Source organism: Arachis hypogaea, chromosome 13, assembly GCF_003086295.3.
Source record: "Arachis hypogaea cultivar Tifrunner chromosome 13, arahy.Tifrunner.gnm2.J5K5, whole genome shotgun sequence".
Taxonomy (NCBI): domain Eukaryota; kingdom Viridiplantae; phylum Streptophyta; class Magnoliopsida; order Fabales; family Fabaceae; genus Arachis; species Arachis hypogaea.
In genome coordinates, this window is record NC_092048.1 from 95647787 (window position 1) to 95654841 (window position 7055).

At 41.5% G+C, this 7055-nt stretch overlaps 1 non-coding gene across 1 annotated transcript; it reads left to right on the forward strand.

Annotated features, from left to right (window-relative positions):
- The first annotated feature begins 6174 nt into the window (after positions 1–6174).
- LOC112739429 (small nucleolar RNA R71) lies at positions 6175–6278 on the forward strand. The gene has a single exon (XR_003170365.1). It is a non-coding gene; the product is annotated as a small nucleolar RNA R71 (small nucleolar RNA).
- The last annotated feature ends 777 nt before the right edge of the window (positions 6279–7055 follow it).

Genomic DNA, 7055 nt, shown 5'->3' on the forward strand with positions numbered 1-7055 from the left:
AAAGCCAAAAGCTCTTAAAACCAAGAGGCAAGAGCAAAAAGCCAGTAACCCTTAAAACCAAAAGGCAAGGGTAAATAAAAAGGATCCCAAGGCTTTGAGCATCAGTGGATAGGAGGGCCTAAAGGAATAAAATCCTGGCCTAAGCGGCTACACCAAGCTGTCCCTAACCATGTGCTTGTGGCGTGAAGGTGTCAAGTGAAAACTTGAGACTGAGCAGTTAAAGTCAAGGTCCAAAGCAAAAGAAGAGTGTGCTTAAAAACTCTGGACACCTCTAATTGGGGACTTTAGCAAAGCTAAGTCACAATCTGAAAAGGTTCACCCAATTATATGTCTGTGGCATTTATGTATCCGGTGGTAATATTGGAAAACAAAGTGCTTAGGGCCACGGCCAAGACTCATAAAGTAGCTGTGTTCAAGAATCAACATACTGAACTAGGAGAATCAATAACACTATCTGAACTCTGAGTTCCTATAGATGCCAATCATTCTGAACTTCAATGGATAAAGTGAGATGCCAAAACTATTCAAGAGGCAAAAAGCTACAAGTCCCGCTCATCTGATCGGAGCTATGTTTCATTGATAGTTTGGAACTTATAGTATATTCTCTTCTTTTTATCCTATTTGATTTTCAGTTGCTTGGGGACAAGCAACAATTTAAGTTTGGTGTTGTGATGAGCAGATAATTTATACGCTTTTTGGCATTGTTTTTAGTATGTTTTTAGTATGATCTAGTTACTTTTAGGGATGTTTTCATTAGTTTTTATGTTAAATTCAAATTTCTAGACTTTACTATGAGTTTTTGTGTTTTACTGGGATTTCAGGTATTTTCTGGCTGAAATTGAGGGACTTGAGCAAAAATCAGATTCAGAGGTAGAAGAAGGACTGCTGATGTTGTTGGATTCTGACCTCCCTGCACTCAAAGTGGATTTTCTGGAGCTACAGAACTCGAAATGGAGCGCTTACAATTGCGTTGGAAAGTAGACATCCAGGGCTTTCCAGCAATGTATAATAGTCCATACTTTGGCTGAGTTTAGACGACGCAAAAGGGCGTTGAACGCCAGTTCTACGCTGCAGTCTGGAGTTAAACGCCAGAAACACGTCACGAACCAGAGTTGAACGCCAAAAACACGTTACAACTTGGCGTTCAACTCCAGAAGAAGCCTCTGCACGTGTAACATTCAAGCTCAGCCCAAGCACACACCAAGTGGGCCCCAGAAGTCGATTTATGCATCAATTACTTACTTCTGTAAACCCTAGTAGCTAGTTTAGTATAAATAGAACTTTTTACTATTGTATTAGACATCCTGGATTGTATTTTTGATCCTGTGATCACGTTTTGGGGGCTGGCCATTCGGCCATGCCTGAACCTTTCACTTATGTATTTTCAAACGGTAGAGTTTCTACACTCCATAGATTAAGGTGTGGAGCTCTGCTGTTCCTCATGAATTAATGCAAAGTACTACTGTTTTTCTATTCAATTCAACTTATTCCGCTTCTAAGATATTCATTCGCACTTCAACATGAATGTGATGAACGTGACAATCATCATCATTCCCCCACGAACGCGTGCCTGACAACCACTTCCATTCCACCTTAGATTGGATGATTATCTCTTGGATCTCTTAATCAGAATCTTCGTGGTATAAGCTAGATTGATGGCGGCATTCATGAGAATCCGGAAAGTCTAAACCTTGTCTGTGGTATTCCGAGTAGGATTCTGGGATTGAATGACTGTGACGAACTTCAAACTCGCGAGTGCTGGGCGTAGTGACAGACGGAAAAGGAGGGTGAATCCTATTCTAGTATGATCGAGAACCTCAGATGATTAGCCGTGCCGTGACAGAGCATTTGGACCATTTTCACAAGAGGATGGGATGCAGCCATTGACCATGGTGATGCCTCCAGATGATTAGCCATGCAGTGACAGCGCATCGGACCATTTTCACAGAGAGGATGAAAAGTAGCCATTGACAATGGTGATGTCCTTACATAAAGCCAGCCATGGAAAGGATTAAGACTGATTGGATGAAGACAGCGGGAAAGCAGAGATTAAGAGGAACGAAAGCATCTCTATACACTTATCTGAAATTCTCACCAATGAATTACATAAGTGTTTCTATCTTTATTTTCTACTTATTTATCATAAATTTCGAAAATACTATAACTATTTGATATCCGCCTGACTGAGATTTACAAGGTGACCATAGCTTGCTTCAAGCCGACAATCTCCGTGGGATCGACCCTTACTCACGTAAGGTTTATTACTTGGACAACCCAGTGCACTTGCTGGTTAGTTGTATCGAAGTTGTGAATGAAAAACAATTTATTAAGATGTGGGTACAGAGTTTTTGGCACCGTTGCCTGAGATCACAATTTTGTGCACCAGGCATCTCATTTCTTTTGGGTAAGTTTCCAGCTCTTTGGCATTCATTGCAGTTCTTCACTACTTCTTTGGCATCCTTGAAAAGGGTGGGCCAAAAGAATCCACTTTGTAGTACCTTGGCTGCAATTCTTTCCCCTCCAAAGTGGCCTCCACAGCACGAGCCATGGCAATTCCATAAGACCTCTCGTCCCTCTTCTTCTGAAATGCATCTTCTAAGGATTCCATCTGAACACTTCTTGAAGAGGTATGGCTCATCCCAGATGAAATATTTAGCATCATTTATGAGTTTTCTTTTTTGATGTTTGTTGATCTCTGGAGGCAAATCCCCAGTTGCCTTGAAATTGGCAATGTCTGCAAACCAGGGTGCTTTGTGAACCGTCATTTACTGCTCATCTGGAAAGAACTCATTTACACTTGCTTCATGTGCTCCACCTCTATCATGAAGGATTCTGGATAGGTGATCTGCTACCCTGTTCTCCACTCCTTTCTTGTCTCTAATCTCAATATTGAATTCCTGCAACAACAAGATCCATCTTATCAGTCTTGGTTTTGATTCCTGCTTGGTAAACAAATATTTAAGTGCTGTGTGATCTGTAAAAACAATCACTTTGGAACCAATGAGGTATGATCTAAACTTGTCAAATGTAAAAACTATTGCCAGCAATTCCTTTTTAGTACTGGTATAATTTCTTTGAGTGTCATTGATGACCTTGCTGGCATAGTATATGACATGAACCAAATTATCTTTCCTCTGTCCTAACACTGCCCTAACTGTGAAATCAGATGCATCACATATCAGTTCGAATGGTAAGTTCCAACCAGGAGGGGTAATGATAGGGGCTGAGGACAGCCTATTTTTCAAGTTTTTGAATGCTAGCATGCACTTCTCATCAAAGATAAATGGTGTATCACATACAGGGAGATTGCTTAAGGGCTTGGCTATCTTTGAAAAATCTTTAATAAATCTTCTGTAAAAGCCAGCATGCACTAAAAAGCTCCTAATTGCCTTGACATCACTTGGTGGGGGTAATTTTTCAATGAGTTCCACCTTAGCTCTATCTACCTCAATGCCTTGGTTAGAAACTTTATGGCCAAGGACTATTCCTTCTGTCACCATAAAGTGACATTTTTCCCAATTCAAGACCAGATTGGTCTCTTGACATCTTTTTAATACCAAAGCAAGGTGATTTAGGTAATTAGGAAAGGAATCCCCGAGTACTGAAAAGTCATCCATAAAGACTTCAATGAATTTCTCTATCATATATGAGAATATAGAAAGCATGCAGCGTTGAAACGTTGCAGGGGCATTACATAGCCCAAATGGCATGCGCCTGTATGCAAACACTCCATATGGGCAAGTAAATGACGTTTTCTCCTGGTCTCTTGGATCAAATACTATTTGATTATATCCTGAATAACTATCTAGAAAACAATAATATGCGTGTCCTGCAAGTCTTTCCAGCATCTGATCTATGAAGGGGAGTGGGAAGTGGTCTTTTCTTGTAGCTTCATTGAGTTTTCTGTAGTCAATGCACATCCTCCATCCTGTGACCATTCTTGTAGGGATGAGTTCGTTCCTTTCATTGGGTACTACAGTGATTCCTCCTTTCTTGGGGACCACTTGGATGGGGCTGACCCATGGGCTATCCGAAATTGGGTAGATTACCCCTCCCTGCCACAGCTTCATGACTTCCTTCTGTACCACTTCTTTCATGACTGGATTCAGCCTCCTCTAGGGTTGAATGGAGGGTTTGGCATCATCTTCCAACATTATCTTATGCATGCATATGGCCGAACTGATTCCCTTCAAGTCAGCGAGGGTTCATCTAATGGCATCCTTATGCTTTTTCGATACTTGGAGTAGTTCCTCCTTTTGTTCTTGGCTGAGGGCTGAGTTTATGATCACTGGATAACTTTCATTCTCTCATAAATATGCATATTTAAGAGTGGGCGGCAGTGCCTTTAGTTCAAGTTTGGGTGCCTCTTTTCTTTCATTCTTCTCCTCTAGTGTGCCCTGAACATGAACCTCAGCTGTTGCAGCCTCTTCGCTTAATGTTGATTCCTCTTCTTTTGTTAACCCCTTAAATTCTTCCTCTTCAAAAGTCTCTTGTACTACATCTTCCAGTGAATTACATTCTCCCAATGAGTCTTGTGGGTAACTCATGGCCTTGAACACATTGAATATCATTTTCTCATCATGTAGTCTAAGGGTAAGTTCACCTTTTTGGACATCGATGATAGCTCCAGCAGTGACTAAGAATGGTCTCCCTAGGATGATAGAGATCTTGGCTCCTTCCTCCATATCCAACACTACAAAGTCTGCTGGGAAGATAAAGTCTCCTACCTTCACCAACAAGTCTTCTACTATTCTGTGAGGAAACTTGAATGATCGGTCTGCCAGTTGCAGGGCCATTTTTGTTGGTTTGGCCTCTTCAATCCTCATTTTTCTCATCATTGCTAAGGACATCAGATTTATGCTGGCTCCTAAATCACATAACGCCTTTTCCACTGTGATTTTCCCTATAATACAAGGAATCTGAAAGCTCCTAGGATCCTTCAATTTCTGGGGTAATTTGTGCGGAATGATGGCACTACATTCTTCGGTTAGTACCACAATCTCGTTCTTCTTCCAGCTTCTCTTCTTGGTCATCAACTCCTTCAAGAACTTGGCATAGAGCGGCATTTGCTCTATTACTTTAGCAAAGGGTATGTTAATCTGTAATTTCTTGAAGATTTCTAAAAATCTTGAGAATTGGCTATCATCCCCTTTTTTCTTCAATTGCTGAGGGTATGTGACTTTTGGAACGTATGGCTTCAGCACTTCTCCTTCTTGATGTGAATTGGGAGTGGGAACTTGAACTTTATCTTGTTCCTTTTTCTTTTCATCTGAGTTCTTCTCTTGTGATTTCTTGGAGGTCTCCTTCAATTCCTTCCCACTTCAGAGGGTGATAGCCTGACACTCCTCCCTTGGGGTTGAATTAGTGTTGCTGCAAATGTTGTGGCTAGGAACTTGCTTGAATAGGTAGCAAATTTATGTTTCGAGTTTCTTGATGGCAGCATCTTGATTCTGTATATTGGATCACACTTCTTCCCGGAACATTTTACTGTCTTGGATCTCCTTGCATATTCTTTCAAGTAGAGTCTCAATTCTGGAGAGTCTATCTTCAGATGGTGATGGTGGGTTGAGGTTGGAAGGGTGAGAAGGGCCATTTTGGTTTTGATATGGATGTTGAGAGGTATTATTGGGTGGGTGCTGATATGATCTCTGTGTTGAGTGTTGGTGAGTTGCATTGTGGTTGGGGTTGTGACAGCTGTGATCTTGGCCGTGATCTTGTTGATTTCTCCACCCAAAGTTTGGGTGGTTTTTCCAGCCAGGATTGTAAGTTTTGGAGTATAGATGATGGGTTTACCTACGTGAGTTCCCAATATAGTTGGCTTATTCTTGATCACCCTCTTCCTCTGCATTCACTCCTTCTTGAGCTGTTGATGAGGTGGTGACTGCTGCAACTTGGTTTCTTTTCATCTTCTTGGTAAGGTCAGCTAGCTGCTTGGTGATCATCTTGTTTTGAGCCAGCAGCACGTCCATATTGTCCAGCTCCATTACTCCTCGAGTGTTGCCTCTTTCAGAAGCATAGAAGTAGTCATTCTCAGCTACAGTCTCGATGACATCTATGGCTTCTTCAATGGTCTTCTTCTTGTTCAGAGATCCCCCGGATGAGTGGTCTACTGCCTTCTTTAATTCATAAGAAAGACCCTCATAGAAGATGTGTAGTTGCACCCATTCATTGAACATGTCTGGCGGGCACCTTCTTGTTAAGTCCTTAAACCTCTCCCATGCTTCATAGAGAGTTTCACCATCTTGTTGCCTGAAGGTTTGTACTTCAGCTCTCAACCTGTTGATTCTTTGAGGAGGGCAGAATCTTACCAAGAATTTGTTCACCACATCTTCCCAGGTTGTTAAACTCTCCTTCAGGAAGGATTCCAGCCATTTAGATGCTTTATCCTTGAGTGAGAAGGGGAACAGAAGCAGTCTATAAGTGTCAGGATGAACACCATTCGACTTCACAGTATCACATATCCTTAGGAAGGTGGTTAGATGTTGATTGGGGTCTTCTTGGGCGCTTCCTCCGAATGCACAGTTGTTCTGAGCGAGAGTGATGAGCTGGGGCTTTAGTTCAAAGTAATTGGCATGTATGGTTGGCTTTTGGATGCTACTCCCACAATTTCCTAGGTTTGGATTGATGTAAGAGCCTAGAACTCTTCTCTCTTGCCCAGCATGATTTACTGGGCCTTCCCTGGCATGGTTGTGAGCTTCTTCTTTATGGTGGTTCTCCATATTCTCCTCCATGTCTGGTTCAAAATATTCTTCCTCTTCCCCAGCACCAATGACTCTCTTCCCTCTTGCTTCCCTCTTTAATCTAAGGAGGGTCCTCTCAAGTTCAGAATCAAAGGATGTTGAGACTCTGCTTCTTCTACCTGTCATACAATCAACAAAGCAAAAAGTAGAAAAGGAAATGAATGGAGAAATTACTCTTGTTAGAATAGCTGTTAGTGTGAGTGATGCAATATATCAAACAGTTAGTGGGTTAGTGAACTGAATTGTAAATAATGAAGAAAACACAACAAACGGGTAAGGGGTAAAGGAAAGAAAATAGCTAAAACTGAAAGTAAA